At 33.2% G+C, this 10,372-nt stretch overlaps 1 long non-coding RNA gene across 1 annotated transcript; it reads right to left on the minus strand.

Annotated features, from left to right (window-relative positions):
• Window positions 1-1,409: 1,409 nt before the first annotated feature.
• LOC117152311 lies at window positions 1,410-4,093 on the minus strand. The gene is made up of 2 exons (XR_004462658.1): window positions 1,743-4,093; window positions 1,410-1,652 (listed from the first exon to the last, which is right to left on the minus strand). It is a non-coding gene; the product is annotated as an uncharacterized LOC117152311 (long non-coding RNA).
• Between the last annotated feature and the right edge of the window lie 6,279 nt (window positions 4,094-10,372).

Consider the following 10,372-nt stretch of genomic DNA (forward strand, 5'->3'; position numbering starts at 1 on the left):
CGAAAAAAGAAGTCGAAAATATAGAATAAAAATTTTTCGTTCGAGGCTTTGTTTTCGAGAAAATCGACTTTGAATGTTCGCTCGGTACGCGTGCACTTTATCACGTCTCGTTATAACGGATCTCACTGTAGATCGTTGTCTCGATGGAAAAATTTAAAAGAAAAAAAAAATTTTTATTCTATATTTTCGACTTCTTTTTTCGTGTAGAATCACCCCCTTTTTGCCTGTACCACCAGTTACCAACCACTCTGTATAGGTTTCGAATTTCGAGAATCACGTTTTTAAAGGCATATACACGCTGATTTTTACCATTTACAATTCTATCGCTGAAAGGATAGTTAAATCTAACTGTCACCGCACGTCGAGCAGCAAACAAGTTGTATTACCATAATCTCATCACTGGGACGCAGATTATATCCGCGTTTCTGTTAATTCCATGTTAAATAATTTTCGTTGAACACGCGGACTTCCAGGATCTAATCTTCTCTGTGCAGCGCGTTTCGTCGTGTTAGCTTGTCTTCTTTGCTTCTTCGATAATGCTCAACAATCGAGCCCCTCAACAATCTCAACATCCAATCTGATAAACTGGGGTTAACTTCGTTTTCTCTTAATTTCTTAATTTCATCGCAGCTTACTGTTTACATAAGTACGTACATCAACGTTTTATATAACTACATTAATGTACAATTCTTGAGAAACGAATGATACCTCAAATCCATTTATCTATTGCAACAATATTATGCAAATATGTAATAGGAAATTGTAAGAAAAATTTAAAAGACAATGTTTGAAACGTTATTGTTCCTGTACGTCTCAATTTACGTAGTCAATTGATGTCCGAATGAATCAATCGTGATGGTTATCGATTCCATCGATCGTTTAATATTAGCCTGGAAGCGATTCAGACAGGTATTAACTTATAAGCGTATGTATATTGTATCGCGTGATTTGAGCTATTATTCGTACAGGGAGGATCAATAGTCGCGACGTAGACCTTTTAAAGACTAGTATTATGCAAATTTAATTTTCTGCAGTTTTATAACACTTATATGATACTATTTTTTACTGGTTAACGACTGAAGATTTATTCCTATAGATTTTTCTTTGAACGTCTATGTAAAACGAACCAATAAACGCAAAGGCTAATCAATGTCTAAATTTCTTAGAATAATCCGGTAATGAAAGATTGTTCGTCTAAATAAGAAGGTTCGATAATTTTCTTATTACGTAAACGACGATACGTCGCAAGCAATGAAAAAGGATTGCAAATTCTTTAAATCCACTCGTAACTAACTACGTGTCGTCTCAGTCAATTTAGCTCACTGTCCGCTTGATAATATTTGTTTAACGCGCTGCATCGACCGTATGCTCGGCGCATATACAAAAATCAAAGTGCATCGTCTCTTTCAGATGCATCCGGCTTGATTCGCAAATTTAAAGAAGCGGGTCGTCGTGTCAATGGATCTTTCACCGCACATCATCGAACGAATCTGTTCTTCCTCGTCCCTTTCTCTCCCTTCCTTCTTATCGAATCCCGAGGTTCTTTCATAATTTTGCCTTTACTAAGTATTACACGAGTGTCACGCGTTGAGGCTAACTTATGTGATACTTGACACACTGCTACCAGCGATAACGAGCCACCTGGAACGAGACTAACGAGCATCTCACATTTCATATGATGTATTCTGCCGTTACTGACATAGTACGCGATACATCCACGCTAGAGATGAGTCATTACACACCTTGTGTATTGTCCACCCTCGCCATGGGGGCTTCCTTCCGCGAAGAAATCGTCGAACCGCCTCCAATTATTGAACTTTGATTAGATCTCGATTGTTCGTCCCGGACATGTCTGGTGTAACGTAACCGGTTGTGATAATGAGTCGAGAGAATTGCATCATAAATCGTAATTGATTTTGTAATTGCTAACACTCTAGACTGGACGTATTGTTGCTAATGCTACATTATCGGAAAGCATTTTATTGCTAAAAAATTAAATAGTATATCGACCGTATATCGCTTATCGTTATTGGCCAGCGTGAAACATGCTAGGATATCTGTTGATAGTTGGAGAAAAATTAAAATAAAACAGGTTTCTAAAATACTCGCAGTCATACGTTTACTCTGCTTTACTATGCAGAAGATTAGGATCTCTACGTCTCTGTTATTTTAATCTAAACAAAAAATATATGGAAATTTTTAGAATATTTTATATGGATCGTGAATGTTTGTGTATTCATAGAAATTTGGAAGTTCCTGAAATCCGCAGAATGTATAATACCTACTTAGTATAATATTTGGCGAATAAAAGAATTCTTTGCCTAGGTATCATGTTTTGAGTTATTCATAAAAAAATTATTCATACAAATTATGTATACACTTTCAACCAGTTTTTAATGATAATGATCCAATATAAATCACGGGCGCTTTGAAAAGTAAAAACGTTATACGTAAATATTCAAAGGATCATGGAGAAATTAACGTACACGCGTACAGATTAATGTAACAGAGGGAAAAATACAACATCGATATTAAGTTGAAGTTAAAAAATAAAAGTGGGATCGTTACTTATACATTTAATAAAATCCTTCGCTTTTTTCACTAATTATTCGAAAATACGATCATCTGCACGATAGCGCTCTATAAAGCGAAGGAATTCGTCCATTCTTAATTCTCTTTTTTATTTTAATCCATTCTAAGAAGAAATGGTAGGATAATTTAAATATAATAAAGACCAACAATGCAAGGACTACATAGTGACGTCAACTGAACATTTCCATTTAAAGTTAAGCAGAAATATCGTGTCTATCATTAATCTTGGTCATACTATATTCAGTTACGCTTTTCCTTTTTCTTACACATTCTGCATTTCGAAAATGTACATGTGCAGAACGTATCACCTTGATAGAAAGATGCTGCATACACATGACATCTCGTTTCTCGACAACCGCTGATTCTCCTCGTCACATTGACTTACACTCGTCGGACCGTACATTTCAATCCCGCTTCAGAACGTTTTCTCATGCTAATTTCGCTGTGGCCCGTTTCCATCTCGCACGACGCTCACGTACACCGTCTAAATCAGTTTGTTTGCGGAACGGCGTGCGAAACATTCTACGCTGATGCACCGTATACGTCCGATCATTAACAATAACTTATGCACCTGTCAGATAAGTTGCTGCACGTTAACAGCATATTTTCTGCAAACGTTAGTTTCCACTTGGTATCAACTCGCAAGTAATAATTTTGAAGTGCCTTAAAAATTCTTGATTAAAAATAGATCATATTAGAATATACGTATAAGAATAAGTTATATTTAGACCTGGATAGATGTTTATGCAAATTGATATTTCTATGAACAGAACTAAAGATTAAAGGATACTAAAGGACTAAAGACGCAAAGATTTGTTTCACCTACTAAATATCATAACGGATACTGTACTTTGCTTCTGTCGTATGTATGCCTGCATATTACGCGCATTCTGTGCATTTTTACTTTTACGTTTCTTTTAACGTTTCAATTTGAATTTATACGAGGACAAAGGTGAACCAAGCCATATCTTCTCTCGATGCAAGCTTACGTTATTGCAGTAAGCTGTATTAATCGTGAAAAAGTGGAGGAACTGGTTCTTCTTTCCAAAACAAACCTAGATAACATAACGAAATCGGTCGTTGCTCGATTTATTGAGTAACTGAGATTCGCCCACTCTTGTTTTCAATTTCTAGCGTGTACGTGTAGTCTACTCTTGCTGCTGATACTTTCGAAGTAAATCTAAAGAAGCTGGAAAGCTTGAGAAATTAATTAAAAAACAGAGATTTTTCATTTATGTGTAACAGAAGATCGATGAATTAGGTTTTGCACTCGAGGTAATCTAATCTGTACACATTTTAGAAAAGAATCAATTTCTTTTTAATTTCTCAAGATACGCGCACAAAGAGAGGAGAGGTTCTATCACTTTCGAATAATGCGATTGATTCCATTCTATCAATGAAGGCATGCCGATGTTTGCCAACCGTTTCAACGAGCTTCATTGTCTTTCTTCAATTTTATTATTAGGTTTCATAGCACGCGCAAACGCATAACATATGCGAAATGAAAATAGATTCATTGCGCCTCTGTTACCATGGCCTTCGCTGCATATTTGCTTACAAGGTGCGTCTTAAAAGCATTGTAAACACCGCGTACTCTATCTACCAGTTGATTGCGTATCTCGTTTGGCGCGGAAAGAATCGAACTCGCCGCAGTGCCACTTGCTTGATCCATAGCCCGCTTACTAGAACCAAATCTAAACTGCTGTTGACTTACCCTAGTCGCGTGAACACTACAGTAATTGAAGAATTAAAAGCAGATAATTTTCGATTATTTGAAACATTTAAAAACAACGTAAAAATAAGTTTGTTCTTCTTCAAATATACTATCCCGAAGAAAATACATAATGACGATTCAAATGATTATTTATATGCAAGACGAAAATCAAATATAACAAAAGTGCGTCGGAGGCTTCGTGTTTGAAAAAATCGAGTTTGAAAATTTACGAGGTACAGGGTACGTGAATTTGATCAATTGTCGGCTGGACTGAAATGGACAACTAATAGGAAATTGTTCTACACAAATAAATTGAAAATGAAGAATAAAATTTCGTTGTTTACACTCTCGTTTTGGGGAAAACGAAGTTTAGATACGTTAGCCAAGAATTAGTCCAAGTAGACGTAGATTTGATCGAAAAATGAGACTTCAAATGAAAAGATGTTATTCTACATTTTTGATATTATATTTCCATATGTAATATAATTCATCGATTATAGATCATCGACTATCTACTCCTGTCTAGCTGAGAATCAAACAAATTTACGCATACCTCACAAATTTTCAAAACGAAGCCCCCAACGCAGTTTTGTATGTGTTCAAAATCTATTAGTCATCGCATGTACAGTCAGTCACGAAAATATTCTGCAAATTTATTGCAGTTACAGGCTAAAACTCGCGAAGAACTGCAAACTTATAGTAACGTTAACCGATTTCGATGAAACTTTCAGTACGTATATAACTGATATAAATGTCCAACGTATGTTGTTTAAATTTTTTCAATATTTCTTTTACACGTTATCTGGTACTAATCCTTCTGGCTTCTCAAGAAAGCCCAAGTCGTTTGGTCCAATTTTTCAACAGTTATTCTACTCTAAAGAGTGTACAGATATTTCCGTGACTGACTACAGTCAACGCTTACGATAAGAAAGGAAAATTATAAGCCATAGAAAAACCCAGTGAACTATTACGCGAACGGTCCAGTTAATTTTTATTATCAATTTAATCCTACGATGTATACTTACCGATAAATGAAGTTAAGTTAAAAAAGAAACAGAGAATCTCATTTCGTTCTTCCTTAATGTCGTATCTGGAACGATGGCTGAATTAATAATACACCCCGATCTAACAATAAACCTCGTAACTCGAACGAGTCTCATCGACCTCGTTCGGGGACGAATGAAAAATAATCCGAATAAAAGGAACAAGCAAAACTCGCCATTATCGAAAATTTCACAAAAATTCATTCTGAAAAAGGGAAGAGAGAAGAATTTTTCAGAAAACGTTTTTAAAAGAAGAATCGACGATAGGTATCTGATGGACATGCACGTCGAATTAACGAAGCAGCCCATTGAAACGGTACAACAAAAGTCCGATCGTTCTATGCGGCGCTATATTTACCAGTTGCTTGGGTGTGTTGAAAAATATAAAGAAGCACGCTGTGCGTGGTAATACCAGGCTGTGATATTAAATTCGATGCAACGATGGTTCACGGTCGTGGGAATTTGTTTACAAATTGATGATAGCGGCTCTTCGATCGTCCGATGATTAGTTTCCGTTGATGGGACCGAGCGAAAGAAAAATTGCATAATTGACGTCGCTCTATGACCAAGGTAATAATGATTGCTTCGAGCTTTCTGATGAAACCGACGAGTAGCTTAATTTTTTTGCGATACGGTGTTTATCATTTGCCTTGTCGTTATAGATAATTAGCGCAAGATATTCGATATATCTTCAGATATCCCATATTGGGACCATTTTTAACGCGTATTTGATACGTTTAATTTTTTTTATTGGATATTTGTTTGCAGTAAATGTCTTGTAACTTTTATATAAATTTTTAGATTGAGTTTAAATTTTAAAATTTTTTCAGTTTTTGATAGAGTTTAAATTTTACCAATATACACTGCCTATCATAAGGATTAATATATCTACTCGTTGCGATTGTTGCAAAAGTCTAATTTTTACTTTGTTTAATATCTTACATTGTAAGCCACCTACGAATTAACACACGGAAGAATCAACAGACGAATTAACAGATTTATAATAAAATAATGAAAAAATGAAGGCATTGCAAGGCATTCAATTTAAATTAACGTCATGAAGTATCCAACTACGTATAACCGATAATGTAATTATGACAATCGTGTCTCAATATAGTGCTAATGAAATTTTAAAATGTACAAGTTTTCCACAATGAACGTTTAAATGCTCTTGCATATCTGTATATGAAGATCAAAGGGCAAAAAAATATAATAAGGCTACTTTCTTTAGTTTCCATCACTTTTGTATTATTTTGTGGCTAAAAAGTTATATTTTAATGCGAAATACACGTTTGAAGAAGCGAGTGATCTCATATATTTGATGATGCTTATAAATCCTTTGAAAATAGGTGATAGATCCACAGTGATTTTTAAGAATTAAATGTTTGTGTAATTGTCATGTTGCTTCAATTAAATTAATGGGAATCTACGTGTAACTGCTGTTATTAACGCGTCTTAAGTATGTAAGAGGATAAGAAAAACACATATTTAATCCCAAAATCAAACGCAAACACAGCTTTGATATGAAATTGTTTGGCAACCTATTCAATTTTAATATTGCTCATGTATAAAAGACGAGAAATATGATTTATCATGTTTTTCACCTGTGGTTGTGCTCTCTATAAGAGAAATGAAATATTAATTTCTTTTTTTTTTTTTATCGAACGGTCATCAGATATTACGGTTCGTCTTATTTTTCTCTTTCCAAGTTCTCCCGGTGTACATAAAAATCTCGTTAGAGTGAAATTAAATCCAGGAATTTCCATCGACGTATACTTATCAGCTATGTTACAAGGAGTTCGTTTCATCGTGTATCTTACTTATAACGTATCATGCTCGCGTGCTTAATACTCATTGTTGAACTTTCCATTACAAAAAGATATGGTACACGTAGCAAGAAAATCTCGAAATAATCCTATCAATAGTAAAAGCTATCTAGTTACGTAAACTGTCAAAGTTGTAAACTGTCGCAATTAATTTACGTGTATTATAATTGAGGAGATTTCTTATTCGCCATGAGGCGAAATGGCAAATTGACCAATTTACATTCAAGTCTTAGCTATAATTTTTTAATATTAGCCTTAAGCTTTCTAGCTTTTTGATTATACCTTTAAATTGATAATTATGAAGAAGCTCGTGAAGAACTTCTAAAGAATTTCTTAGAAAACTTTGTTTCCTCTTTTATATTTACAAAATAATTGAAATTTAAAATAATTTAACTGTTTGGCTAGAACACGCCTACAAGCTCTTTTATTGGAAAACTCTTCAATTACGCTGCAATTTGATTCTTCATTTTATCTAGATCTTCATTTTTATCTGAATTGCACGAAGTATGTTAATACAAATATTAAATAATAAACATTGGAGTAAAAAACAAGCTAAATCATTATAAAATAATCCATTTCGATAATCTTTACAATCGATGATATAAATAATGATTGATTAAGAAGCCAATGGTTTTTATCTTTCTGGCTCTAGTTTTAGTCCGTACACCTACTATTCTATTCACCACATAAATTATACAAGTGTAAGTTTCCTCAGTCGATACTAATTATTGACATTCCTTATCGGATTAGGAATGACCCGAATATGTACATATTCCAGGTACTCTATTGAAAATATCGCTCAAAATAAATTTCTCGATCTATCAAAATTTCATACTTGATAAATTCTCATCCGGTTAATTTTATCGCGTTCATGTGATCTGAAAGACCGCTGACTCGATTAGCCACTTCACATTCAGATAAAAGTTACAGGTATCTAGAAAAAAACGCAATACGAGACCGAAACAACAATAAAAATGATATATCGTTATTATTAAACCGTTATCGTAATATGTTATTAAAAAAATCAAAGAAAATACATTCGGGAGAAAAAATTATCGGACTGTTCTCTTGGTAATCATTCGTATTATTCTTCGAGTTATTCCTTACAATTTATCAAGAGGGCAATATGAATCATGTGCGGCTCCACGTTACATTTATTAATCTCTCAACTTCATTACATAAATTCATTATTTTTCATTCATTGCATCAATTTTATATTCATATTCATATTTATGTTCACATTCATATTCATGTTCATATTCATATTCATATTGAATAGTTGAGAGACAAATAAATTACATGAAACCATAAAACGTAACAGTTGGCTTACGAAAGTTTGGCTGAAATTTTTAATAAATTTTTTATAAGATGAAAAAGAGGCTGGCCAGTGGACATGTTCGATTAAACGATTCTTATATATGGTAAAATTTGAAAGAAATCTGAATGAATTATCTATATTATACATATTAATAAGCCTCTTCTTTGAAAGTAAATTATTTTTCTAGACTAGGACTTCAACCTATCGGCAATTAACATAGTAGAAGACCGTGTAAATAAAAATTTCAAGGAACGATAGAGATAGCGGACAGTCAATTAAAGAGGTAGATAACTTTAATGATTTCGCTTCCCTTGATTTTCATTTTTTTACACAATCGAGGAAATAATCACCAGTAAGTATACGTCGCTAGATTTCTCTCTTGAACTTGGATTTTATCAGTTTCCATTGTTGAACGATAACAAACTTATTACCTGCTTTTTTTCAAAGAAGTATGTATTCACTTTTTATGCCATCTTTATACGACAATATGATTAGCAGAGATCAACTATAATCAGCTGTGTTATATGAATCATGCATCGGTAAAATTATCCGCAACGAGTGTGTTCTTCCTTTTCCCTTAGTAATCATTTTACAAACATAAAGATTTCGTGCGAACAGTGGCTACAGAAAAACTGCGACGTTTTACAGAGATTTATATTTTGAAAAATGTAACTGAAATAGTAGAGCCTTGACAAAAAATTATTTTACCCATCAACTATTACGCAAAGCACTACACTATTTCATATTTTATATATTTTCTTATATTAAACGCGTTCTGCACAATTTTGCACCTTCAAATTTTCTATTAATATTTATATCATTGTATTTATTATGTTGAAGTTAATTAGATTCAGGTACATGAAATTTCGTACCATGTGTTTGTTAGTATCTCTAAATATAATTAGAAAAATTTGATATTACGAAAGCGAAGCGTAAAGCCTGATAACGTGAACGCGATTGAAATTAATAAATACTATAATCCTTCGAATTTTATTTTTAGAAGAAGAGAGTACATTTTTTATTATACAATATTAATTGATACTATCGATACAATTTCGAGAGACGTTTTATCTTAATCTATTATTGGAGATTATTGCGCTTAAAAATTGATATGATCTATTATTCCCCTCTTCGCCTTCTTGTTTCATATATATTTTATATAATTAATCGCAACTTAATCCGCATTTATTTACTAATTAGGGACTAAACAGTGAAAAAATACGTAAAAAGTCGGGTAATGGGAGGAAAATATCTTACACGTTGGCTTCATAGATGCTGATTATACAAATATAATAGACATGAAAAGTTGTCGTAATTTCAAAGAGAATAATTTATTATGATGTTATGAATTCGTACTTCAAAGTCCATCAAATTCTAAGGATAAAACATAGCAATTAATGATGAATTATTAATGAACTTTTCCGACCTTTCTGTCACATTATTGTCATCGTCTTGCGAAACAACATTGAAAGGAAATATTTGCAAAGTCATATCTTATAAAATCCACGTGTTATATGCCAATCCATATATTCAACGCAGTGAAAAAAGATTGCGTCATATGTATTACATATAAACATAACGTCAGTCTTTAAGAAATTAATCTATAAACCATTTGTAATTTACATTTCATTAACTTACACGTAGCTAGAGATGAAATGTTACATTAACATAACATTTTCTCTGAGGAAATTAATCTAATAAATCATTCCACATTGCTGGATACATATGCAGATAGTGGTAAAAAATGCAACTGTGCAGCTCACGCGGTAGTCGCACACTTCTCATGAACATTATCACGTGTGTTAAACGAAACATTTCAAAATTTTATTGGCACTGTAACGACGCCCAAGTATTATGATTATTAATAACTATTATTTGA

Source organism: Bombus impatiens, unplaced genomic scaffold (genome assembly GCF_000188095.3).
Source record: "Bombus impatiens unplaced genomic scaffold, BIMP_2.2 scf_0049, whole genome shotgun sequence".
In the NCBI taxonomy this organism is placed as follows: Eukaryota; Metazoa; Arthropoda; class Insecta; order Hymenoptera; family Apidae; genus Bombus; species Bombus impatiens.